Here is a 26,233-nt window from a genome sequence, read left to right as displayed (position 1 = left end):
ACAATGATCCACCATGATTCCAGAAGAACAAAAATGAAGAATATCACCTACCTCTTGTCAGAGAAGTGATAGATTAAATATTCAGAACCAGACACACATTTTGAGGCATGGTCAATACCAGTATTTTTTTTTAACTTAACTATAAATATTTGTCACAACGATTTTATTATATTAGAGGTAACGTTGCCTTGGTGCGCAACATGGTGGGCCTGGAATCAGGAAGACTTGAATTCAAAATCAGCCTCAGACATTTATTAGTTGTATGATACTGGGCAAGTCACTTACCATCTCTTTGCCTCAGTTTCCTCATCCATGAAATAGGGATAATAATAATAGCACCTCCCTCCCAGAGTTGCTGTGAAAATCAAATGTGGTAAAAATTGAAAAGCATTTAGCACAGAGTCTGATACAGAGTAAGCACTATGTAAACATTAACTATAATCATTATTTTTTTTTGTTTTTCCTATGGGGGTATACTATAAGAGGAATAAAAAATAAGCTCTTGATAATGGCAAAAATCCAATTTAATTTTTAAAAAGAAAGAGCTTTTTTAATTACATTATTGTTTCTAGACAGAAGCTAACTGCCTTGAGGCATAACATCAGGTGTGGGATATGGCCCCTGAATAGAACATTTATCCAAAGCTTCCCTAATGGGCAGCTGAATAGAGACCAGCTGGAGATGTAACAGTTCCAATTTTATGTTACCCACATAAAATGGGAGATGGTATTAAGTGATATGAAAGGTAGTTTTCAACTCTTAGATCATGTGTTTCTATGAGCCACTGAAGAGCATCACAGCTTGAGAAAAGGAGGAATAGAATACATAAAACATTGGGATTATCTGACAGCTTTCTGAGAGTAAGATAGCCAGGAAAATCCCTGGGGAAAGTCATGGAAATATGGGAGAAAGGAAAATACTAAACTCAGCTGACTTTGCTATAAGACATGGCTATTCAAAACATCATAATTCCTTGCTTAAAAATTTGAGCTCTTATTATTATTCCCAATGGTCTGGCCATAATTCTGCAATTATGAGATTAAGAATAGTTTGTTTGGCTTGGGGTCAGTTGACTGTTTGAAAGAGGTGGCTTTAATGGCTGGCCTTTTCATATGATTTTATCTTTCTGGTTCTAACTTTCTCCCTGCTTTGAGGACATTTCAATAGGTCAGGCCTATTATGGGGTTGTTTTCTGTATTTTACAATGCCAAAGAATTCGTGTTTCCCTCTTAACCTATGAAATCAAGAATTTATTTATCTAGTCTATGATTTATCATGACCTTATTTCTCCTTAATTGTCTTTTTAAATCATTAAAAGTCAATAAGATAAATCTAATAAAAGAGGTGAAGTCCTAATTATCCACATACCATCAATTAAGAAATGTACTCTTTCTTTTCCTTCTCCAACTCTAAATGACTCCTTCTGATGATGTAAACAATAGTCAATCTTCTTAAGTCCCTACTTGCATCCTCATTTTCAGAAGTGTTCAAGTATCCACTTGTTTTTACTGAGGCTCATATCTCCTTTGTTTCCAAATGGTCCTACAAGTGGGATGAAGGAGAAAAGAAGAAGGGAAAGCATTAAAAGGGGGAAAGGAAGGAAGGAAAAGGCAGGTTCAGTGCTATTATTGATGTCAGTGACAGCGAAAGCAGCCACAACTTTAAAGGAAAGGAATTCAAATAGAAACAATTCCTGGACACCACTAGCTTCTTCCAGGAGCAGGAGAAGAGAAAGAAAAGAAAATGCATTTCCATTGTTGAACTTTATGGAGTCCTTACTCAGAGCATCTAATCTCTAAAACCTTTGGCATTATATTATAAGAAATTTACTTTCAGATTTCAAGAAAATATTTCAAGTAGTACTCAGCAGTAAGAACTACAACCTGTATAGTGAAAAGAAGAAAGATGAATAGCAAGCATGAGTGAACTAATGGCATCTGCAACATAACCACTTAGTAAAGACCTGTCCTCTGCACTCCCTGTAACTATGCATCTCCATCTTCTCTCCAGCCATTTCCCATCTTGCCACTCCTGCTTCATCCTCCTAACAGAGCCATCAGAGACCATGCCTGGGAGGAGCTAAGCCACTCTACTCATCTATTCAGAATTCCCCAGGACCATGTATTTTCAGAACTATCATCAAACATGGACCTACTTGTCTTTCCACTTTTGAGCTGTAATTGAATCAACACTTCGATTTCCCCCAAAATACCATGAGATAGCTAAGTGATACAGTGAGTAAAACCCTGAGCCAAGAGTCAAGAAGCTTGAAATTCAAATCCAATCTTAGACCGCTTAGCTATGTGATCTCATGCAAGTCATTTAACCTCTGTTTGGCTCAGTTTCCACATCTATAAAAATGGGGAATAATAAAAATACCTACCTTCCAGGATTATTGTAAGGCTCAAATGACGTATTTTTTTTTAAAACCCTTACCTTCTGTCTTAGAATTGATACTAAATATCAGTTCTAAGGCAAAAGAATGGTAAAAGTCAAGCAATTAGGTTAAGTGACTTGACCAGAATCATACAGGTAGGAAACATCTAAGGTCATATTTGAACTCAAGGACTCCCGTATTCAAGCCTGGGTCTCTATCCATTGAGCCACCTAGCTTATTCTGACATAATATTAATAAAATGCTTAGCATATTTCCTGACATATAGGTAGGAGGTGAACACATGCTTCCTTCCTTCCTTCCTTCCTATAAAAAGCATATCAGTGTGCTGCCCTATTTTTTCACTCACCAGCCCTATGAATTCCAAAACTAAAGTTGCCTTTCCTAGCCATTGCTGTCCTACAATGTGTGATCTCCCCCACTAAAATATAAGCTCCTAGAGGGTACAGACTATATCATTTTCATATTTGTATGCTCCCTGCTTAGCTAGAGTAAACACTGACTAAATGCATTTTTATTCACTCACTCAAGCCAATGAGTAACAAATAAATAGCCTGAGGCCAGAAATCTCTCGCCTTACTTGGTTCCTAGTGAGCAAAGAAGCAAATACTAGAAAGAAAACATCTATATTTTTCTTCATACCCAATTTTTTTCTCACCTCAGTCTGAGATTTTATTTCTCCAGTTTTTTTAACATATAGAGAACTTACCATGTCTAGAACTTCAATATCCATGTCAAAGAATCTTCATAATTCAACTAATCTGCTCCTCTGAATAGATATTATTATGCTACTGAACCTAACTCAGAATGTTTCCTATTCCTAGTTGGTTCATTTAACTCAGCTTCCCTGTATGTAAAATATAAATATAGCACCTCATTCCCAGAGTTGTTGTGAGGTAAAAATGAAATAATAATTGTAAATTGCTTTGCAAACCTTAGGTCACTATATATTAATACTAGCTCTTATTGTTGTTGTTATTGTTGTTATTCTCCAGTAGTGATGATTGGCTATCCTAACCATCTACACTCTTACCCAGTTCCTCTTGCAACATCTAGAGCAGTGATGTTGAACCTTTTAGAGACTGAGTGCCATGCCCCACTGCCCAACCCTCCTTACCTCAGGCAGGGGCAGGAGAGAGGAAACACTCACATTGGCTACTGGGCAGAGAGGAAGGTGATGGTGAAAAATGCCCTCAGGCACATGGAGAGAGGAGCCAAGTCCCTCTGGATTTCTAGTAATGAACCCTGGCAGGCAACAGCACATGTGCCCACAGAAAGGGCTCTGTGTGCCCTTTGTGGCATGCATGTCATTGGTTTACCACCGCACATCTAGAGTATTCAGTTTGCTGTGTAGGATTAGGAGAAAAATCTATAGTCATGGAATTACTATCATCAGTCCACAGTTGGTTTTTTTGTTTGTTTGTTTGTTTGTTTGAGTTAAAAGACCTTTAGAAGGTCTGTAATATAGTAGCTAGAATACTGAAAATAGAGCCAGAAAGACTTAGATTTGAATCCCGCCTCTAGCTATATGACTGGGTGAATCCAGTTTCTTTACCTATAAAAGGAGGATAATATGGGATATTCCAAAAATTTCAGTGAAGTTTTAAGTTGCTCTAAACTTGTTAAAGCTTAAAGATGCACTAAGATTTTGGAGACACTATTCCTGTAGTTACCTCCCAAACTTGTAAAATCATAAAAATATGCAAACAAAATACTTTTTATACTTTAAAGGACCACATAAATATCAATTATTATTATTATCATCTAGTCCAAACCCTTTGTTTTTATAGATGCAGAAATTGTAACCCAGAGAAATTAAATAACTTGTCCCTCATCCCAAGTTTACCTGGTTGAAGATATCTTGCCCTTGCAGGAATTCCACCCAGGAATTTCCTTCACTGGCCCCAGCTTTAACAAATTGACAGTCCATGCTTGAAAAATACCTTTTCCCCAGTTAATAAATGGTCAAAAGATATGAACAGATAGTTTTGGGGTGAAGAAATCAAAGTCATATATAGTCATGTGAAAAAATGCTCTAAATCATTAGAGATTAGAGAAAATTAAAATCAAAAAAATTCTGAAATATCATCTCACACCTATCAGATTGGCTAAAAATTATAAAAGGGCAAAATGACAAATACTGGCATGGATGTGGGAAGATAAGGACACTAATACATTGTTGGTGGAACTGTGAACTGATCCAATCTTTTTGGAGAGTAATCTGGATTTATGCCCAGAGACTTATAAAACTGTGTATACCCCTTCAATCCAACAATACCACTTTTAGGTCTGCTTCCCAAGGTAATCAGGGAAAAAGGAAAAGAGTCTATATGTTCTGAAATATTTATAATACTCTCTTAGTGGTGGCAAAGAACTGGAAATTGAGGGGATGGCCATCAACTGAGGAATGGCTGAACGAGTTGCATCATATAATTGTGACGGAATACTACTAAGAAATGATGAGCACATTAATTTTTTAAAAATGGAAAGACCTACATGAAGAGTGAAATGAGAAGAACCAAGAGAACATTACATATCGTTACAGAATTAATGTTTGAAGAATAACTTGTCAATGTCCACCTCCAAAGAAAGAACTGATAAATAGAAATGCAGAAGACATATTTCAAATTGTTTTGTTGTTGTTATTGTTGTTAAATAATGCCTTCTCTTGGCCAGGGTAGAGAGGAGGGAGATAATTGGGGAATTTTAATGAAGCTAACAAACAAATTAATTAATAAAACTCTCCAAAAAATACCTTTGTAACTAGTAATATTTTCTCATGTGTTGGCCAGCATATGTGAAATGCATAAATAAGAAAAGATTTTATACTGAGAAAAGGAGAGAAATGTTCACCAGTCTTTTTTCTGTTTTCTCCAGAAGTCCAGCCCCTGTGATGTGTATTAAAATGAAAGGCAAGGTGAGGTCAAGGAAGGAATATTGAAAGCAATCTACCTATCATGGCTTTCCCTAGTTCCTTTGTACTCTGTTAAAATAGATGTCTGAAGATATTGCTGTACCAGGGGGTATAATAAGTACTAAAAAGGGATTTCTAGCCATAAGTCATTTAAGAGTTAGACAAAGGAGCAAGGCTGGTCAAGAGAATGGATTTAATCTTAGCCTGGGGTATTCTGCTGAATATTGTCAGCTGGCCGGCTGTCGAAGTATGCATCACCTTCTCCTAAACACTAAAGAGCTTTAGCTCTCCCTGGGTGAGAGATGCTTACTAGTTGCTATGCCAGAGAAGACAGCAGCAGGAAACAGAACAGAAACTATAGGCCACAGATCAAAAGAATAGCACAGCTGTTCAATAGAAATACCACACCCAGAAGAGAGCAGCAAAGGTACAGTAGAAAGAATCCTGACTTTGGAATCAAATTTAGCTCAAATCTTAGCTCCGTTTTCTATTTATGTAACAATGAATGAATCGCTTAACCCCTCTGGGCCTCAGTTCTCTTGTTTGCAAAATGAGAGGGTTAGACTAGACTCCATGACTTCAAAGTTTCCTTGGCCTCACAAGAGAACACTGAAGCTTTATAATGTCAGAGGGTGTGTTACCCTGGACTCCAGTTTCCCTACATGTAATACCTTTCATGTGTATATGCCCTCTCATACATATTCTCACAAATGTACGCTATAATACACAGGTGACGTGGTAACCCGTGGGAAAGCATATTCCATGTGTTCATGAAAGGATCTTTTCTCATCACTTAAGTTGTTTGTTTTAACTAAATCATTTTGACTGTGTTCTAACCCGCAAAGTATCTCAAACCTGGAGCTTTCCAGGGTTCCGCATATTCTGTTCTAGCCAAGAACTACGTATGTTCTTACTAACCTACCCTCCCCACTTTGAGGTACACAGGCTATAAAATTAATAAAACCAGCATTTTGTTAAGGCTTTCCTATTCTAAAATATTTCTCTCTTTCTGTGGATGGCTTAATATAGTATCTTATTATAATGAATGTTAAAACGAATAAACAATTCACCAATAAGTATTTACTGAGAATTTATATGCCAAATGGGTGCCATAGAGTGGTGCCAAAGAGAATACAAAAGAATGATATGCTGCCCATCAAATGCTGTTCCTTGCACAGGACATTCCATTTCCCAACTCCTTATTTACTGGTTGTCCCCATGCCTGGAATTCTCTACTCCATCATCACTGTGTCCTGGCTTCTCTGACTTCCTTCAAGTCTCAGCTTTCTGCAAAGTCTTTCCTTGTACTCCTTAATCTTAGTGCCTTCCCTCTATTGATTATCTCCAATTTATCTTGCATATATCCCATTTGTACTTAGCTATTTGCATGTTATCTCCCCATAGGTCTGGGAGCTCCTTGAGAACAAGGGCTGATTTTTTGTCTTTCTTTTTGTGCTCAGTACAATGTCTGACACATAGTAGGTGCTTAATAAATGCTAGTTGATTGATTGATTGACAATTCCTACCTTTTAAGAGCTCACAATCCATTTGAGGAGACAAGGCATAAAATAATAGTAAGCAAATAGGACTGTATACTTATGTACTAAATTGTATAGTACAGACAATAAGTATTCTAGAAAGCCAGGAAAGAAAAGGATTAGTGAGGGCTTAAAACAATCAGGGAAGCCTTCCCAGAGAAGTTAGGATTTGAAAGATGAATAAAATTCGGACAAAGAGAGAAAAACATATTCTAGACAAGGAGAAATGTGACCAAGAGTACACAAATAAAGTGACTGGAATTGAGTTCATATGTTAGAACAGAGTTTGCATAAGAAGGCTGAGGTCAGTTGAGATTAAAAGCCTTGAAAGTGGGGCAGCTGGGTAGCTCAGTGGAGTGAGAGTCAGGCCTAGAGACAGGAGGTCCTAGGTTCAAACCCAGCCTCAGCCACTTCCCAGCTGTGTGACCCTGGGCAAGTCACTTGACCCCCATTGCCCACCCTTACCAATCTTCCACCTATGAGACAATACACCGAAGTACAAGGGTTTAAAAAAAAAGCCTTGAAAGCCAGGGCAGGATTAGTGATAAAGTTAATATTGATATTAGATGGATATAGTGAAGTTAGATGATATAGACTTGAAAGCCAGTGATTTTTAAACTTTGTGCTGTGGGCAATAGGGAGCCACTGCAGCTTTTTCAGCAGAGGGTTGACATAATAATAATAGTAGCTAACATTTTTATAGCACTAACTCTAAATACTATGTTAAGCATTTTATAATTATTATCTCATTTGATCCTCACAATAACCCTGGGAGGTAGACTTTATCATAATTCCCATTTTACAGATGAGCGAACTGAGGCAAACAAAGGTAAGCGACTTGCCCAAATAAGTGCCTGAAGCTGTATTTGAATTCTGGTCTTCATAAGTCAAGGATTGGCACTGTATTCATTATACCATCTAACTATCTCTTAATGGGGAACAGAACAGATTCCTCTGACAGCCATGTTTATCACAGAATGAATAGTCAGAGAAACTAAAGGTAAAGAGGTTGGCTTGTCAGCAAGCAATGTGGGCTCAGAAGGGAGTGTATTTTCCTGAACTTAGTCTTAGAAAGACTTCTGACCAAACTGTAAACCAGTATGCAGCCCTGGGATAACCACTGGAAAAGTGACATTTAGTTGTTACAATGGGACCACAGACTCGAAGAGTAGTCTCTAAAGTGACAGCCTTCAGGGCATTTGCACACACCCCCAACTCCACATAAATGGAACCCAGGTGAACACAACTGAGCTTCGGGCTTCCCGACACAATTTGTGATATGACAGAGATGGAAAGGGAAGGTGTTGCTAGGCAACCAAAGCGCCAGAGAGCAGGTTTCTCGAGTCAGGTCAGGTTAGCAGTTCTTTAGAGAATAGGTAGTTTAGAAAAACATATTTTAAGATTTCATTGGTACTATATGAACTAAGCAAAACGCATGTGACATCCCCATGTGAATAGAGCTTTTCATTCCTGCAATTTTACCATTGTAAAAGACACAGCCAGGAGATGGTTCAGAACTCATCTATTCCACAAAGTTCTCCCTGAGTCAGCTCAATTCAAATAAGCAAGTTTCAGGTCCTAAAGGATGGACTGTACTCTGTATTATAGAAAGTAAATGACTTTAATCTCTGAAACGAAACTTGCTTATGTTCCCCAGTTGTTTCTTCATGTCTACTTCCCCTCCTCTCTAGTCAAGAGAACCAGGTTCTAGCTTTTCCACTGGCAAGCTTTGCAATTTGAGGAGAGTCATTTCACATTTTTAGATTTTAGTTCTACCTTCGAGAAATGGGTATATTAATAATCATTATTTTAATAACCTCAATGGAACTTCTAAAATGTTTTTGAAAATGTTGCTATTCAGTCATGTTCAACTCTTCACTACTTGATGGACAATACTGTTCCTGAGGTTTTCTTGACAAAAAATTCAGAAGTGGTTTGCCATTTCTTTATTCAGTAGATTAAGGTAAACATAGGTTAAGTGACTAGCCCAGGGCCACATAAAGTGTCTGATTCTAAATTTAAACTCAAGTCTTGACTCCAGGTCCAGCATTTCTAACTACTGACACATCTGGCTACCACAACATTCTTGAAGAAAGACGCTACTAATTACTTATCTACCTTATGTCTTTTATTGCCAAGCAGAGAAATATGAGGGATAAAGGCAATGCCACTTTATAATTCATTTGTAAAATCTTACAAAGAAAAGTAGAACTAGATTGTGAATAATATCATCTCATAAAATAGCAAGAGGCTGTAAAGAAGAAAAGCATTTTAAAGAAAGTTTGACTAAAAAACCCAGCTAAACAAGGTCCTTCTTAAGATGTTTAAGAATGAAACTAAGACAACAGACAAAAGATGGAAAAGATTTGCAAATGTTTTTACAACAAACTCTTTTCACAACAAATTGCAATGAAGCCATCATATTTATATTGTAACATAATAGCCCCATTTATGTTATAAAGGAGGGGAAATGGCACTAGAGCAAACAAAAATAGAAAAAGTAGCTATACTAGATCTAATTTACTCAGAGAAGGGCCATTGTTAGAGGTAATAAAATTCTTGATTGCATTGAGGGATCAATTCTCAAGGTAACAAAAGGAGAGGAAGTTACCCAAAAAATGTGGGGAAATAAATCAGATGTTACTGTTACAAAAAAAGGAAATTGGAGCAACATAAATAATTTCTGATCCATATGCATACTTTCCTATAGGTAAAAGATTTTGGAATAATCTATATGTTTAGCAAGAGCAATCTTTTTGGGAATATAAGAAAAGAAAAATCAGCCTTTCGTCAATCTTATTTTACCATGTAGAATTATATAGATTTAGAGGTAGAAGAACCTCAGGTGCTATCTAAATCAACAGCCTCATTTTACAATTGAGCAAAATCAAGCAGAGCCAAGATCTGAAACTAGGTCCTCCCACTTAAAATTCAGAGCTCTTTCTACTGAACTATGCTGTATATACATATCTTGGACAGATAATCCAGATGAATAAGGGCCAGAACTGGACAGAAGGAAAAGAGGTAGAAATTACCTTTGGGAAATTGCAAAATTCTTTTAATTACTCCCCCAAACTCCTTCCTGAAACAATAGCCCAAATTTTCAATTCTAATGTTCTTCCAGCTTTGTTGTATAGCTCTGAGTCATGGAACACTACAATTTCTTAAAAGTTGAAACAGAAAATCAACCAAAGAAAAAGGAAAGATGTGAGTAGATTGCAATACCTACCAATGTGAAATTATAAAGGAAAGACAAAATAAAGGTTGTTGTCAGAAAAACATATGAGAAAAAAAGAGCAGGTCACTGGACAAGGATGAGAGGAAAGTAATGTTAAGCTTGTGTACTCCAAAACTTTTTTGATGATCCTCTGATTTCACAGTAAAGCAAGGAAGGCACCCAACATCCTGGATGGAGCACGTGGTGAATTTACAGAAAGAAGGTATAAATATCAATATGGTCCCTTAGTCTAGAGGTAGTTTAACACTGTATCTAGTAGCAGAATAATACAGTTAAGTTGTTTAGCTATATATTCCATACTATCTACTGAATAGTACAATAATTGATGATGATTGATAATTCTGCATTATCATGAAAATGTTAAAAATATTTAGTATACTATTTGAAAAATCAGGCCCTTGTATGGCCTACTCTAAAGAGATTTCTATTTAAAAGAACAAAAACAAAATAAAAATATGTTTTGATTATAAACCTTCAATTATTCATAAATGCATATCTAAAATGGACTATTGGACCCATTGGACCACGGGAAATGTAGTTTTTAGGGTCCCCATGTGTCTATAGAAATATATATACTTTTAAAAGGCATTTCCCAAATTTCAATTAACATGGATAAATGCAAAATTCCTGCTAAGATTAAGAAATGCTCTGAATTTAAAGAAAGAAGAATTACTGCAACCTGGAATAATCAGAAAACATTTTATTGAAGAGAGTCTCACTTGAATTAGACCTTAAGGGGTGGATAGAATTTGGAGAGACAGAGTAGAGTGGTAGGGCAAGGTATTTTAGGTGGAGGGAATGCTAGAACAAAAATCCAAAAGTAGGAATGTGTATGGTATGTTTGGGAGCCAATGAGTTTACTATTATGACAGGATCATGTAGTAGAATAATGAGGTTAGAAAGGTTTGTTGAGGCCAGATTGTGATGGGCTATAAAAGCCATGATAGCCATCCTTACCTCTGTAATAGTGAGAAATGATTTAACCACTTTGGACTTCAGTTTCCTCACCTACAAAATTAGGAAGTTGAATTGGATGACCTCTGAGTTCCTTTCCAGCTCTAAATCTATGATCCTAAGATGCTATGAAATGGACAAGAGATGCACATGGTACACAGGCAGAGAGATATGCATCTCTGGAAAGAATAGGCACATCAATGATGTCCCAGATACATTTGAAGCTATCTCCTCACAATGCTTAGTAAAGTACTGGGTACTGTCTTGTTATCTTTTTCTGGTGAACTCTCTAATCAATATTTAAGATCATTTGGAGATTTCCAAAAGATGTAAAATTAGTGCTTCATATTTTTATGGTTCGATTAAGTAGTTCAAAATATTTTCAAGGGCAGCTAAGTGGCTCAGTATTTAAAGAGTCAGGTCCAGAGATGGGAGGTCCTGGATTCAAATGGCCTCAGTCACTTCCTAGATGCATGACTTTGGATAAGTCACTTCACTCCAGTTGCCCAACCTTTACCACTTTTCAGTCTTTGAACCAATACTTAGCATTGATTCTAAAACAGAAGTTAAGGATTTTTTCAAAAAGTAGTACTTTCACATCTATATTCTCCTTTGTTATCTCTCCTAAATCCCATAACAACCTTGGAAAAGAGGTAAAAATAAGTATTCATTTTAGATCCATTAGACAATGAAAAAACTGAGGCCCAAGACTGTAACTACAATGAGGTGTTTCATAATCACCAGTAGAATGAACAAATGAATATTTACTATCTACCATATTTGTCTGCATGGTGTCAGGTACTAGGTCACTAAATCCATTAAGTTTTGAATACTGTAACCAATGTTCCTAAAATGGCACCCAAGCAATAAGATATGCAGAAGCCCTATAGATGTGTACCATTTTTCTTAACTTCAACTCTGAAATATGCATCCAAGAATAACCTTAATTTATGTCTAAGTAAATTATACCACATTGCCTCTAACTTCTTATTCCACTTGTTAGTTGAAGCAGGTTAATTAACTCCTACCAGTTATATCTATTCCATATTCATTGTGTTTCAGTATGCTATTTTGTGAAGTCTCTTGGTTATCTAACATTTTACCAAGAAATTTCTGAAGTCAGCTATGAATTATCTTTGACTGCTCAGGAACCAACTTTTAGCAACAATCTATGGATCTTAATAGGTATGATTTGAGATATTATTCTCTGAATTAGACATCTAAACTCGTGGCTAGATAAAAATTTCTTAAAGCTTTAGTCATAGTTTGAAATATTATATATTTTACATTAAATGCACCAGTGAGTTCTTTAAGAATGAGGCCTAGAGCCAAGATGGTAGAATAGAAGCAAAGAAACTCAAAACTACCATGAGAATCCTCTCCAAACAATCTTATAATAAAGCCTCAAAACAAATACAGGAGTGAAAGAACCAACAAGGATATGGAGTGAAGCAACTTTCAAGAAGAGAACAACCTGAAAGGTAGGCAGATAATATCCTGGGCACTGGAGTGTAGCAAGAGGCAACAGCAAGAAGTAAGGAGTAAGCCAAGATTGAACCCCACATACACACATACATGTAATGTGTCATGTTGTGAACCTGGGCCCAAGCCAACATCCACACCCCGAGACCCTGCCTGGGCCAGTAGTGGTCCAACCCAACATACACCCTTTAAAGATCTAAGCAAACCTGAGGTAAGGTTTTGAATCCCAGCCTATGACAGTCTTCTGTGCAGCCTGATCTGTGTGGGTCCAGAGCAAGGCTAGGAGTCTCAGCATGGGTTTGTAGTGAGAACATAGATCCCAGTTTGGAGCAGTTGGTAGACCCAAAGATCTCTGGCAGGGGAAGTCCCTAGGGTAATGACTTGATGATGGCTGACCCTTAACAAAAGCTCAAGGCAGAGCCCCAGGGAAGGGCAGTTTTCTATGTGCCACATGCCTGATCTGCTCAAGCAGAGAGTGAGCCCAAAAGCCTACATCCAACCCTGAGGCTAGAATTTGAGCTATTGGAAGTCTCAGGGTACACTTGAATCAGCATGAGGAGGTGTATCTCAGAGCTCCCAGCCCACAGGCTATCTTGGAAGAACTGAAATGTGCAGAAACCCAGAAATAAGACTAAGAATAGCATCAAGGAAAGTCTGAAGTTTAAGAGGGTGCCTTAACCTCTCTGAGAACAGAGCCTACCTTTAAAAAGACTGGAAAATAAGCAATAAAAAAAAAAACCTAAATATAGAAAATTTTTATGGAGACAAAGAACAAGACAAAGACACAGAAGGGGACAGTGAAAGCAAAGCACACATAAACACAAAGTCCAAAAGAAAAATAAGAATTGGACTTGAATCCTGGAAGAACTCAAAAAGGATTTCAAAAATCAATGAAGAGAAGTCGAGGAAAAATGGGGATGAGAAATGAAATCAATGCAAAAAGAAATGGGCCAGAGGAAAAAGGAGGCTCAAAAGCTGATGAAAGAAAATCATTATCTAAAAATTAGAATTGGATATCTAGAATCTAATGACTTTGTGAGACATCAAAAAACATTAAAACAAAATCCAAAAAAATGAAAAACAGAAGAAACCAAGAAATATCTCATTGAAAAAAATAACTGACCAGGAAAATAGATCCAGGAAAGACAATTTAAGAATAATTGGACTACCTGAAAGCCAAGATTAAAAAAATAAAAAAAAATAAAAAATAGGCCTGGATGTCATAATACAAGAAATTATCAAAGAAATCTGGCCAGATATTCTTGAATAAGGAATAAAATGGAAAATGAAAGAATCAACAGATCACCTCCAGAAAGAAGTCCTCAGATGACAACTTCCAGGAATATAATAGCTAAATTCAAGAGCCTCCAATCCAAGGAGAAGATACTGCAAGCAGCCAGGAAGAAACAACTCAAACACAATGGAGCTACAATCAGGATCACACAATACTTAGCAGCTTCCATATTAATGGTTCAGAAAGCATGGAATATGATATTCTGGAAGGCGAAAAATCTACGTTTACAACCCATAATCACCTATCCAGCAAAACTGAGTACGGTATATTCTTTCAGGGAAAAAATGATCATTCAAAAAATAGAAGATTTCTGAGCATTCCTGAGGAAAAGACTAGACCTAAACAAAAAAATTGAAATCTATACATAAGACCCAAGAGAAGCCTAAAAAGTTAAATGAAAGAGAATATTTAAGGGACTCAATGGGGTCAAATTGCATGTACTCCTAACTGGAAAGAGATATTTGTAATTCTTTAAAATTCTTATTAGTAGTAAAGCAGTTAGAAGTATACCTAGTCAGAGGATGGGGAAGTAAACTGATTAGGAAGATATGATATGTTAATAAAATAATCAAGGGGTGAAAAAGAGGATTATACTGAGAGAAAAGAGAAGGGAGAGATGGAATGAGGTAAATTATCTAACCTAAAGAAGCGTGAAAAACTATTACAGTGGAAGGGAGGCTGAGGGTGGTGACAGGCATTGAGAATAAGGCCTATAGGTCATGTTTCTCTTTATCTTCACATAGTGCCTAGCAAAGCTCTACATATTTAAAAGGTGTACAAAAAGTACATGTTAGTGCTCTGCTTGCTAAGCTACCTTGTATATAACTATTTTGCATGTGTATATGCCAATATATATTTATGTTGTGTGTATTTTTAGATGTCCTTGATTTTCCCCAATTAGATTAGATTGTTCTGTCCTTTATACTTGTATTCCCGAGGCACAGAACAGTGTTTGGTACATAATTAGAATTTAATAAGTACTAGTTGATTGGTTGATTGATGGATTCATTTATTAAATTTAGAGCTAGCAAGGACCTTAAAGATCACCTAATCTCATTCTCTCTTTTTCAGATCTCAGAAAGGTTAGAAGACTTAGAGCACAAGTAGTAGAGAAAGGACTTGCACCAAGGTCCTCTGATTCCAAATCCAGTCCTCTTCCTACTTTGTAACTTTGACTGACTATCACAATTCAGTACACTATCACATTGGCCAAGTAATGTTATGTATCAGTTCATAAGTCTAATGAGGTTCTTTAAGATCCAGAGAAGGACATGCTTCCCCAGCTGGACAAAAACCTTTGATATCCAAAGATCTGTGCCAGCTTGCAGCTTGCCTCCAGTTGTCTGTCTGCTTTTCCAAGTTTCAGTTTGGTTTTGTGACTGGAAATCAGTTCTCTGAATTCAACTTTCCCTTAATCCCACTCAATTTTGTTGACTTGATGTTTTGTCTATTTCACTAGATTCTTGACTTCTATTTATATCACACATACTTTGTGGATACCATATTTTGCCCCCTACCTCTCTCCAGCTTTACTCAATCTAAGGCTTCCTCGGTTGGAGGGCTCTTACTAGTCCTGTTCCCTTAAAGGTAAATAATAAATCTCCAAGCCACTGAGCTATGTCTTCTACCTTTCCTTACCCCCAGGCCTAACTCCCCCTAGACATAATCATATGTCTAAGGAAAAATTATTTTTTTTACCCTTCATGGAAAAAATGATGTCCACTTATTCTCCAGGAGGATATTGTTAAATGGAAAGAATAGAGAGATAGAAATTAGACCTGATATCTAGTCTCTTCACCACTGACTGTGTGATATTTGACAAATGATAGGCTTCCAGGATTTTTCACACTAGCAGTGGCTTTAAATATGATTTATTTTTTCCATGAAGAAACTTTTATTTTTCTTCTTTATACATTTATTTTCATTATGTTTTACCTAGATTAAGAGAAAACAACAGGGAGTTGAAAAGCAGAGTATCCCTTTTATTGTAATTTTACATAACTTTTTCAACGTAAGTTCAGGTAGGTACCTGTGTCTCCCATTCAATTAAGAAGGGTCCTACACATTTCAACAGGCAAAAAGAGAGGTCTTTGAGAAATAAAATATTTAAAATTGATCCATTACTTTCTTCCTTGAATACTTCATTTGGGAGAAGGGAAGAGGACAAAGAGGGAGAAGGGGAAACATGGTCATCAAACACCTTAGTCAGAGCCAATTGTGCCCCTTCTATTCTTTGCCCCATGCAGGTACAGAACCGATATGGGTACTTCCGTATGGAAGCTGCATTACGCCCTTCAAAGCCCAGTTCCTGATGGCCAGTTATCACATCCAAACCTCTATCTGAACCCCATTCTAAGAGTCACGTGAAAATGATCACAAGATGTCCCTCTTAGCAAGGAGAAAGCACAGCTCCTGCTTGCCTTGCAGCCTCGTGTGGACCAGTCATCTACTTCTGAGGTACAGTGCAATGTGCCAGGTGTGTCCATCCAAGAGGGGAACATTCGGCTAAAACAGACGCAATTTAAATTTAGTCCAACCCTCTCATTTTATAGATGAAATTGAAGACAGACCATTTGTTTGGGCCTCATTCTCATCTATTAAATGGGGATAACCTCTGTTCCTGTTCAAGGAACTCCTGAGAGTTCTCCAAAATTGGGACAAGTGTGAGAATAAGAGGGCAACCTCCCCTGGAAAGACAGACATACTTTACAATTCTAATGAGTTCAAGGTGGAGGCTGCCATGGGGGGAGAAGGAAAGGGGGGGGGGGGGAATTAATATGGTCACGCACAATTAAGAAAGCTTAAGAATTCAGCTAAAGAGGAACAAATATAGAAAAATGAGAAGAAAATAGAGACTGACAGAAATACAAGAGCCACGTACAGTAAAGAGGTGTTTAGTAGTTGGATGGTCTTGGGCAAGTCATTTTTCTCCCTCTAGATTCCATTGATAAAAAGGAAGAGTTTAATCTGTTGATCTCGAAGTGCCTGTCAGCTTTACATGCCATGAGCCTATGAAAGCAGATGTTTGAAATATAAAATCATTTTAAGATGTGGGATAAGGAAGGGGAGAGGTATAGATTATGAAGCTTCATGTTCCTCATCTGTAAAATGAGGATTGTTATACTTACATAACCTTACAAGGTTGTTATTAGAGAAAACTCTGAAAACAATAAGGCAGGGCATGAATTCAAGCCTTTATTGTTAGATTATTAATGTGATAAGAATAACCAAACTGCATATATCACTTTAAAGCATATAAAAATGATTTATGGACATTTTGTTATTTGGGCACCACAATATCCTGTGAAGTAGGCTTATGATGACTGTTTTATAAGGGAAAAAACAGAAAAAATAAGTAACTAGATGATGGTCATAGAGTTAGTGGGAATCAAAGGCAAAATTCGAACCCAGTCTCTTTGACTCCAAGCCCAGGATATGCTCTCCAATATGCAGTCTCTTAGTACAACAAGATTTACAAATGCACTTTTCATCCCAAAATTTGGGGAAAGAGATGAAGTACAAAATCTTTAAAAGAGAAAATCTCTTTTCTCATATTGATTTGTAATTAACTTCAATATGAGAAAAGAGATTTTCTGGATTAAAACTATTTGAAAATAAAGAGACCAATACTGTGTTTGTAACCCCATTTGGCATGGACAGAGTAACTGGGGAAGGTTAAGATGGGAGGTAGATAAGGGGTTGACTTATTGAAACTGGCATGAAAATATAACTAGGGAAAGGAATAGTCTGGCACATTGCAGCTGCCTAATGGTGCATCTATGGGGTCACTTTAATGACCTAGAAATAAGTTTTTACAATAATTTGATTACAAGCCCAATACGAACCCACGTTGTGATGTAACTGCTAACAAGAATTAATGCAACAGTTTCAAATGAATTAATCAAATAAGCAATAAGAATGTATTAAGTGCCAATTACATGCCAGATACTGAATAAGGTGCTAGAGATACAAATGGCAAAATAAAACAGCCCTAGCTCTCCAGGGACTTACATTCTAATAGAAATATAACAGTGGAGTGACATTCTTTTAATGTACATTTATTAAGTGAAATGGTAGAAGGTACTAGACTTATCTTTGTGATATAAAAAATAAACCAAACCTGACAGTTTAAGATGAATGAATGAATGAGTGAGTGAGTGAAAAGATATTTATTAAGTGCTTACTATGTACCAAGCACTGTGCTAAGTACAGGGAATACAAAAACAAAATGGAAGACAGCCCCTGCCTTCATGGAGCTTATGTTTTACTTCTACACAATAGTGACTAGGAAGGGGATTGACCTCCTGGAGCTTACCCTGTAGGATGACTTGTCAAGGATTCCTGCTTTGGAAGAACACCAGTTTAAATGACTCTATAATTCCTTCCAACTCTACAGCTCATGGTAACATTGCCTGATATTTGTACAATACTTTATAATGTTTTATACCCTGCTAATGGGTGAATTGGATAGAGCTCCAGGCTTAGAGTCAGAACCACTTGAGTTCAAACCAGCCTGAGATACTTATAACCTGCATGCCTATTAACAAGCCACTTAATCTCTCTTTGCCTCAGTTTACTCATCTATAAAATGAGGACAATGATTGCACCTACCAACCATCCCAGGATTGTTGTGAGAATCAAATGAGATAATATTTGTAAAATTTCTTAGTATAGGATCTGGCACATAGCAGGCACAATATAAATATTAAGTATTATTAACTTTTGTAGTGTTTTAACATGTATCATTCCCTGCAACCTGTTTAAAGGCAAGAGCAAGACTGCTCCTCCAAGACTCCCCCAACCCAGGGCACAGAAGCCTCCTATTGTCTCCATTAGTGTTAAAGAAAAACACTTGAATATGTCAAAGAATAACAGTCTCAAATAGCAGTCCATGTCTCAGAATATTTACACATAACGGGGCAGCTGGATAGCTCAGTGGATTGAGAGCCAGGCCTAGAGATGGGAGGTCCTGGGTTCAAATCTGGCCTCAGACACTTCCCAGCTGTGTGACCCTGGGCAAGTCACTTAACTCCCATTGCCTACCCTTACCACTCTTCTGCCTTGGAGCCAATACACCGTATTGACTCCAAGACGGAAGGTAAAGATTTAAAAAAAAAGAATATTTACATATATTCTCTCATTTGACTGTCGTAGCACACCTGTGAAGTATATAGAACAAATTATGATTTGTACCATTTGACAAATAAGGAAACTGAGGCATGTGTGTTGTCAAGCAAGCAGAAAAGAGCTCTCACACTCAGCACTCCTACCTTACTCAGCTACTATGGTCCCATTGCTAATTCACAATCCTGTAACCAAAAAACAAAACAAAACAAAAAAAGCATCTCTGGGTGCAATAAGATAGAACACCTATTAATTACAAGGTACATACTACTTCCTGTTTCATAGACATAGCCTTGAGCTTCCCTCACCTGCCCTCATTATTCGCTTTTGCATATAGGATAATTGTAATTTATGTGACACAGAAGGTGTGGGGAGCCTGGAGTGTTTGTTTTACCAAGTGCAAAGGGAGCGCTCCTCAAACTACACATTGCTAAAAGGATGCTATTTCCTTTGACAAGTCACACATCCCAAAAAGCTACGAGGAGGTTTAAGATTATTACTCTGAGTTTCAAGCAGTATGTGCTAAAGCTTGAGGAGGGGAGAAGGCTAAGAAGTAGAAGTGAGAGGTAGAAAGAGAGGACAATCCAGAAAGAAGCATCAGTCAGTTCTTTAACCTCCTAGTTCCTTTTCAGCTTGACTTCAGAACCTGGGGAAGCAACAGAAGTTTGTCTTTCCTTTGCCCTATATCCCCTCCCTTTTCTCCCTTTCCTCCTTCAGATACAGGAATTGGTTTCAAACAGAACAAAAAGTTCAGGCTAGAAGGTCATTCCAATACTGTCTGACAACATATGATCATAGAGGTGGAAGAGAGCTCAGAGGTCATCTAGTCCAATTCCATCATTTTACAGATGAGGAAACTGAGGCACAGAGCTGTTAGGTGACTGTCCACAGTTACATAGACCAGTAAGCATATTAGAGGCAAGAATAGTACCCAGGCTCTCAGACTCCAGAGTAGTGGAATTCAATACAAGAGATAGATCGTTCTGTCACTAGATCTAGAGCTGGTATGGAATTTAAGGATCATTTTAGAAATGAGAAAACTAAGGCTCCCAGAGGCTATGACTTTCCAAAAGCCACACAGATGATGAAGAATAGAATCATGATAAATTTAACTATATAATATTACTTCTTGTTCTTTCTGCATTCTGAAGAAGGCCAATGACACCATGGGGCGATGTCTTAAGTCAAGTGTGAACTGGATTTAAGTGAGGCAGAGTTGCACACAGGCATCAGCCCTACTTTTCCTTCCAGAGTCATCAAAGTCCAGTGGCAGGACAAAAGTCAGGACAACTGAGAATGGTCCAGGATACAGTGGATGACCTTGTTTTTTTTCCAATGTCTGACCAAACTCTAAGCCAGTGATGGTGAACCCTCTAAAGATGGAGTGCCAGGCCCCCCCCTCACTATATCCCCCACAGACTGAGTGCCATGCCCATCCCCCCTAGAGGCCTATGCCATGCTCCTCCCCACCCCCCACTGAGTACTGAGTGCTGGGTGTGTCCTGCCCTGTCTCTTAGCCCACAGAGGGGCTGGTGATGTGAAAAAATGTCATCAGGCACCGTGGAGAGAAAGAAGGGAACAGCTCCACCCAAGCTTCTCTACTTTTCTAGGGTAGGTGATGTAAGGAGGGGAAAGGGGCTTTAGGGGGTTCAATATATTAAAAGATGGTCACCAGAGGATTGAACTATTATCATTCCTCAATTAAGAATAATCTCAAGTCAAAATTGACTTTTATGGAAGTTTACATTTAAGAAGAGAGTGAGGAAATAAGGAAATAAGAATCTAAGCCAGTAGGTAATTTATTACGATCCTCTAATTAATCCAGGTAGATCTTAACTCTCAGCAGAGAGTTAAGAGGGCCAGAGGCCTGGAGGTGAATGGAGCGAAACTTCATTCACAGAGTCTACTAAAAGAAATTTCTTAAGAGAAGTTCAGGAAGATTCAGTCAGTCTTTAAACTCACCACATGGAATTCAAAGAAGATATTTAAAGAAGTCTCACCAGGCTCTCAACGTTCCAACACTCCTCCATGAACCAGAAGAGCTCCTTTATTAGCAGCGCTCTTTACTGAAGACCTCTCACTCACTCAACTCCCTCTTTTTTAAAGGGGACACTTATGCATCACTTCCTGTACCTTTCTCCTGATTTGAATGTCCAATCACAATAGATGCTTCTCATAGTACTGCCTAGGGGGCAGTAAGTTGATTCTGATTCGTCATCCACTCTAGCACACGTGGGTTATGCACCAGAATTAGAGGTGTTCTCACCTTTGGTGATTAAATCTAAAGATGGGCAGTGTAGACTTAATCTAGTTATCACAGTGGGGAGGGTGGTCATATGCATGCCATCTTTGGCACCTATGCCATAGGTTCTCCATCACTGTCCTAAGCACTCCAAAGAGTCAAGAATAAATTGTTCTCATCTAGGGAAGTCCTCACATGCTTGAGGTAGAAATAGACTTCCCCCTACTTCACCAATGAACTTGGCACCAATAACAGTTGACATTTACACACATAGTGTCCCAAAAGTCTTATTGCTATTTTAATTTAATTACATTCAAATAATAATTTGCATTTACATATCAATTAGTAAAACAAATGAACAAATGAAGAAACATTTATTGCTTATTTTGTGCTGAGCAGTGCTAAATAGTACAGAAAAACAGAAAAAAATTACAGAACAGCCTCTGATTTCAAGTTGCTTGTTTTCTAGTAGCAAGAAACAACACCCATAAGAGAATAATGACTGGGAATGTTAGGGGGAGGTATTTTGGTGTAGATAGTTACAGGGATGGTGAGTAGAGCCAAATGGGAGTAGATTAACATACCTTTTCCAGTAGCAGTAACAATGTTGATTTGAGTTTGGTTTGAGACCTAGAAAAGAAGAAAAGGAAAAAAGTGCATACTCAATGGCAAGCTGAAAAGATCACACGTGACTAACACGTGACTAGGACCAACATTCTGATATAACAGACCACACCGTGAGACACTCAACCATCAGGTCCTTGAGGTCCAAGAGCGGAAGTCCCAGAAATTAAAAGAAGTCCTCCATGCTGTGGTTTCTGATCCAAGTGGCAAAGTGTTTTATCTCACTACAATCTGGTGAAGTAGTTAGTTCATCAGGAACTAAGCATCATTATCTCATGCATTTCAAATCAAACAACTTCTAAGTGGCAGAATAGGGACATCAGGTCAGATATCCTGACTCTAGGTCCAATAAGCCTTTTCACTAAACTATGGAGCCTTCAAGTCATGCGATTAGCAATCACCCAGGAACTTTGGGAGGGATGCAAGCTGGCCACCACTACTAAAGGAAAATAGAGATTTGGGGGAATTCCCTTAACACTTAAAAAACATAATAGAGCATAAAGAAGAGGAGAAAGAAAGAAAAATGCCCTGGCGAATAAAACTCCCTCTGTGTCCCAACTACAATGCTTCTGTGTATTGGTTCCAAGCCAGAAGAGTTTGGGTTAAGTGACTTGGCTGAGGTCACAAAGCTAGGACATGTCTGAAGTCAAATTTGAACCCAGGACCTTCTCTCTCTAGGCCTAGTACACTCACTGAGTCACCTGATGTTCTTGGTACTAAAGATACATAATTTCAGAGCTATTAGTCTTGTTAAAAATTAGAGGCAGAATTCTAGTGGTGTTGGAGAAGGGGGAAGAGGAAGAGAAAATAATGCCTGCTATGTGCTAGGCATTATGCCCAGAACTTTACAAATATTATCTCTTTGATCCTCGCAATGGCCCTTAGAAGTAGATGCTGTTATTATACCCAATTTTACAGTTGAAAAACTGAGGCAAATGGAGGTTAAAAGATTTGCCTAAAGTCACACAGCTAATAAGTTTTTGAATGCAGGTCTTCCTGACTCCAACCCTCTTTCCACTTCTATCCATTTTGACACCTAGCTGGTCACCATAAAGCCAGCTTGCAGCACAAGGGTAAACAGAAATGGAAAGTCCAAAATGGAAAGGTCCCAGAGAGTATCTAGGAAATCAACATATCCAGGACCAGGACTGGAGCAGAAAAATTAATACAGAAAGCTCTAAAGATGAGCCATGCAGTTGGAAAGTCTCTGGTAGCAGCCGCTCTGACAGCTACCGGAGACCACCTGCTACCTTTTTAAGATAAAATAACTCAGGTCTACCTGTCCAGCCAACATGAGGTAATGTATGTAAAGTGCTTCGCAAATCTTAAAGTGCAATATAGTTGTCAGCTATTTCTTGGTTATTCCTCATGGATTTAAAGGGCTCTTCCTTCCAGGCTTTCTCACTGTCAGTGTATTCTGACAATAGCATTTCTCTGGGCAAGGTAGATAGCTAAGAGGAAGCCGGGGACACCTAAGGACTGAACTCTTGAGTCTTCTCTCTGTCTCTTCTTCACTGCTACTGCTGTCCCCTGAGGTAGAAGCAGAGAGCAATGAGAGGGCTTCAGGCAGTAGGAAAGTGCTGAGTGGTTTCAAAAGGCAAAAAAGGGACTGACTGTGAAAAGGGAGATGGAAGATGAAAGCTAACCATGCTCTATTTTGTAGTTTTGCCTAGAGCAGGAGCATGTGGAAGACACCCATGATTTCCACCTAACCTTGAGGCATACATGCTGCCTACGGATTATCTGTACATAAGGTAGCTTCTGCCAATGGTGCAGAAAACAGCTTCGCAGATCCAGGCAACCTTTAAAACTCTCCTGCTCTCTCTTTTAGATTCTAAAAAATGCAGTTCATTATTCCTATGGTTCTAAAACTCTGTATGCTCACAAATCACCAAAAGACCCATTTGAAAGTCCTCCAAAAGCACTTTTATTCTTTAAGACCTGAAGAAATTTGATCAGTGCAATGATCAGACAGAAGACTGATGATAAAGCAAGCTAGCCATCTCCTGACAGAGAAGGGATGGACTCCAGAGGCAGAAGGAAACACATTTTTGGACATAATTGATGAAGATATTAGGGCAATTAGGTGGTGCAGCTGATGGAGCATAGGGCCATAAGTCAGGAAAACTCATCTTCCTGAGTTCATATCTGGTCTCAGACACTTACTAGTTGTAAGTGACCCTGGGTAAGGCATTTAACCCTGTTTGCCTCAGTTTCTCCATCTGTAAAGTGAGCTGGAGAAGGAAATGGCAAACCACTACAGAATCTTTACCCAAAAACATCCTGAAGGGTTATGAAGAGCCAGACATGATTGAAAAGTTAACAACAACAAAAAAAATGCAGGGAACTGGTTTGAATGAGTTTGTATATTTGTTAGATTTTTGTTGTTTTAATGGGGGATTTTGAAGTGCTAAAAAGGGAGGGGCCAGCTACAAAGTTACCCAGCACTAAAAAAAAAAGAAAGAAAGAAAGAAATGAAGCACTTAAAAGAAAAATACAGAGAACAGAAGGAAGTTCAGAAGGAAACAGACAAGCAGGATGATTTTGAAAGTAACATTGAATTTATTATAAAATATGTTCCTTTTATGAAAAAGTAGACCATATAGAACAGATTTAAGACAAATAGACAATCATCTTTATCCTATTGTGTCTATGGAAATGCTATTTTTTTCCTTCGGGTGATCAAATTAAGTATAACAAATAAAATTTTAACAAGAAAATATTTTTTTAAGATTATTTTCTTCTACAGAGCCAATATTAGACCTAGAACTCATGAAATCTCCAGCAATGAAAAAGCTGAAGCAGTTAAGCTCCAATTACACTGAAATTCCTTGAGCTGGTCTGCCATAATCATGGCATTCTACTTTGTTCAAAAAAAAAACCCATAAGCTTTTGAGATTGGACATGTGAATAGAAGCAAAACTTGGGCTGAAGGGGAATCAGTAAACAAGGTGAATTTTCATTTATCAGTGGGGTTATTTCCCTCATCACAGTATCTGAGTACATAGCATTCCTAGTTTCTGCAGCCAAAGCTGTCAACATTGAATCCCAGGAGTACAGAATTCAGAGAATATTAGAGCTGGAAGGAGTCTCTGAAATCATCTAGCCCAACCCCCCTCCTTCTGCAGCTGAGAAAATGAAAGTCCACAGAGAGGGAGCTATTTTCCCAAGGTCACCCAGCTTGTCAGTGGCAGACAGGACTACAACCAAAATCTCCTGATTTCCCAGCCTTTCTACTACTCGGTCTCATTTAAGGCAAATAATGAATCCTAGCTAAGTATGGCACAGTGGAGAGAGTGCCAGGCCTGAAGTCAGGAAGACTCATTTTCCTGAGTTCAAGTCTGACCTCAGACCTTACTTATGTAACCCTGGGCAAGTCATTTAACCCTGTTGGCCTCAGTTTCCTCAAAGGTAAAATGAACTAGAAAAGGAAACAGCAAACCACTCTGATATATTTGCCAAGAAAACTACAAATGGTGTCACAAAGAATTGGACACGACTGAACAACAAACAGTAAGGTGATTGCATATATTTGAATTAACCCTAGATCAAATTACAAAAATTCAAAAAATTATGTGAACAGGCTAAGTGGTTCCAGTCACTGGAATTATGCAGTGCAAATTTAAATAACATACCCCCTTCACAGGATTTATTATTCACACTAATCAGGACCTAGCTTGTACAGTTCTTTATTTCAGAGCTAAAACTGGAAAGTTTTACAGTCAAGAAAAGTACCCCAAACATGCCTTCATTCAGTTTAAGGGAGATGCCAGGAATCTGCAAAGCTGAGACAGATGAGGCTGCTTCTAAGTGGAGTGAGGGAGAAAGGAGCAGGATAGGACAGGACCAGAGAACAGCTCCCCTGGGGGAGATATTTAGGGGAGGGAGGTGTAGAGAGAAAAGGAACTTTAAAAAAATTGACTTTCTATTTCAATTATTCTTATTAACTTCATGGAAAGCTCAACTGTTTCTAGAACTCTGACTGTCTGAAACTGAAGCACTCTCTAAATTGTGGAATCATGGGACAATCCTTAGTCACTCTAACTACCTAGATACTGCTCAGCTTTCTATATTCCCCTCATATGCTTTCTACTCAAATATCATAGCACCATACCTTGATAAGCCAGTTGAAACAATCTCTGATTAATTCTGGGAATACCCAAGTGGCAAATGGATAAAGTGCTAGGCCTACAGTCCAAAAGTCTCATCTTCCTGAATTCAAATCCAGCCTCAGACACTTACTAGCTATAAGGGACCCTGGGCAAGTCACTTACTCTGTTGATCTCAGTTTCCTCATTTGTAAAATGAGCTGGAGAATGAAATGGCAAACCACTCTAATACCTTTATCAAGAAAATCCCAAATGGAACCATAAAGAGTTGAATTCAACTGAAAAATGACTGAACCAGAATAACAAATGCTGGGCTAAA

General features: G+C 38.0%; 1 long non-coding RNA gene across 1 annotated transcript in view; it reads right to left on the bottom strand.

Annotated features, from left to right (window-relative positions):
• Positions 1-1,402: 1,402 nt before the first annotated feature.
• Positions 1,403-26,233, bottom strand: part of LOC123242302 — a 118,894-nt gene continuing 94,063 nt past the window's right edge. The window contains exons 4-5 of the long non-coding RNA XR_006505814.1: positions 21,766-21,811; positions 1,403-1,542 (exon numbers count right to left, since the gene is read on the bottom strand). This is a non-coding gene — a long non-coding RNA (uncharacterized LOC123242302). The remainder of the gene's footprint in view (positions 1,543-21,765; positions 21,812-26,233) is intronic.

Source organism: Gracilinanus agilis, chromosome 3 (assembly GCF_016433145.1).
Source record: "Gracilinanus agilis isolate LMUSP501 chromosome 3, AgileGrace, whole genome shotgun sequence".
In the NCBI taxonomy this organism is placed as follows: Eukaryota; Metazoa; Chordata; class Mammalia; order Didelphimorphia; family Didelphidae; genus Gracilinanus; species Gracilinanus agilis.
The sequence above is the reverse complement of the archived record's forward strand: the minus strand, read 5'-3'. Positions and strand labels throughout refer to the sequence as shown.